This window comes from Ictalurus furcatus, chromosome 5 (assembly GCF_023375685.1).
Source record: "Ictalurus furcatus strain D&B chromosome 5, Billie_1.0, whole genome shotgun sequence".
NCBI lineage: Eukaryota > Metazoa > Chordata > Actinopteri > Siluriformes > Ictaluridae > Ictalurus > Ictalurus furcatus.
The window spans coordinates 32,315,490-32,317,542 of NC_071259.1; the positions used below are offsets into that span (position 1 = coordinate 32,315,490).

The 2,053-nt window shown below is 42.4% G+C and overlaps 1 long non-coding RNA gene across 1 annotated transcript; it reads left to right on the top strand.

Moving 5' to 3' along the window:
- The first annotated feature begins 926 nt into the window (after positions 1-926).
- LOC128608347 (uncharacterized) lies at positions 927-1,566 on the top strand. The gene is made up of 3 exons (XR_008386052.1): positions 927-1,037; positions 1,112-1,168; positions 1,424-1,566. It is a non-coding gene; the product is annotated as an uncharacterized LOC128608347 (long non-coding RNA).
- Positions 1,567-2,053: the final 487 nt, after the last annotated feature.

Sequence of the window (2,053 nt, forward strand, 5' to 3'; positions counted from 1 at the left end):
AGGATTCTACTCTATTCCACAGAACTTTGTTCTGCACAGATTCTATTCTACAGAACTCCATTCTATACCATTCCTATTCTGTTCTATTCATCACAACTCTATTCTATGCAACTCTATTCTATGCAACTCCATTCTGTACCATTCCTATTCTGTTCTATTCTACAGAACCTTTTTTTTTTATTATTTTCTATACAGCTCCATTCTTTGCTGTTCCTATTCTGTTCTATTCAACACAACTCTACTCTATGCCATTCATACTCTGTTCGGATCTACAGAACTGCATTCTGCACAGATTCTATTCTGCGGTATTCCATCATATTCTATTGTATTCTACAGAACTCTATTCTGTAGCCCTCCTTTTCTGTTCTTTTCTATTCTATTCCACACAGATTCTATTCTCTTCTGTTCTTTTGTGTTGAATAAAACTGTTCCATTCTGTTTTATCCTATTCTACACAACTTAATGCAATGCTATTTAATTCTATACCATTCCGATTCTATTTTCTACTGTGGTTCTACTCTACCATGTTGTACAGTTTTGTCCCTGCCCCCCACCCCTGCTTTAGATGTGTAACTGTGATCAGAGCAGTGCATCATGGGAAAGTTATTCAGGATTGATAAGTCACTGTGGGCAGGAGGCCAGCGCTGCTCTCTCACACACCCTAATTTAGCCTCCACTGTGAGCCGATAGCACTGCTGTAAACACATCCAGCAGAAACGGAGACCTGTTCAGCACAGGGCCGCCATTTTCAGAGGATACACTGCTCTTCTGCACACGTCATACTTTTTAACCATTGATAGTTACATTCAGTGTTGTGACAACATGTTAGTTCCTGTTCTCACTTACATTATAGTAGCTATAAACATCATCGTCATTCCCTCAACAGTTTATAAAAATAAAGGCAGCTTGTCATGTTACCGAGAAAAAAAAAAAGAAGTATTAAAACCTCTCTCCTGAAGATGTCGGAAAACTTACAGTTTCCGGCTGAACCTCTGACTGTTAGAAAGCGCTGACACTGGAGACTCCTTCCGTAAACGGTAAATAAACACATTTCTCCTTACGGAAAACTTCACCACATCAGTGATTACACACATTTGTTTATTCTGTTTAGTACTAGTGGAGCGTCCGCAGCGCAAGTCCCTGCGAATGAGCTGTTTCTATGGAAATGGTAAGGTATTAGAACGAGCGCTTTAAAAGAAACCTGCGCTACTGTCAGGGCTGCTGTTCTAGAAAGTTAATCAGCACCTTCTGACCAATCAGAATCCAGAACTGGTATATACTCCAGAAAATGTGAAAATTTTAACAATGACAAGGAAGACTAAAAAAAAAAAAAAAAAGGATGGAGCGTTATGAGGGTTGTGTGGAGGCGGGACGATGGCAGCTGTGTGTGTGTGTGTGTGTGTGTGTGTGTGTGTGTGTGCAGACTAGCTGTCCTGTTGCTCTGATCGCTGCCCACAGGTGTGTGTTATTTTCGGCCGTCGCCCTGTACACTTCACTTTGGCCTGAGGAACAGAGGAACCATATCCAGTGCTTTATTTTATGAATCTCCTCAAAGGTAGTGCAGATTTGACCTTCAGCCTTTTGACTCGAAATGAAATCCAAGTGTCTCGCAGCGTCCCCGAGAGAGAGAGAGAGAGAGAGAGAGAGAGAGAGATGCATGCTGGGTCAGTCCTCAGGTTACAGGAGCGGTGCTGAGCTCCACACCGCTTTATTCACACGTCGACTTTCCTCAAGGACAAAATCACACTGCGAGGAGGGGCAGCAGACGAAATTAGAGTCGGTCTTACCTCAAAATCTATCTCCATCTGCTTTGCGAAATCATTTCTCTGATGATCTCAGACGAGTCCACGCAGATGAGTCCGACGGTCAGTGAGTCAGCAGCTGCGATCGGAGCCATTACTTATCCTTTTCCCAATATGGCTACCTGCTTTAACATCTAGTGCACTACAACGTCTGGAAAGCATTCTCACGAAGCAGCTTTACAGAAATCCCGATATAGATTTAGATTCCCAATGAACAATCCAGAAATGGATTGAAATGGAGTGAATCACAC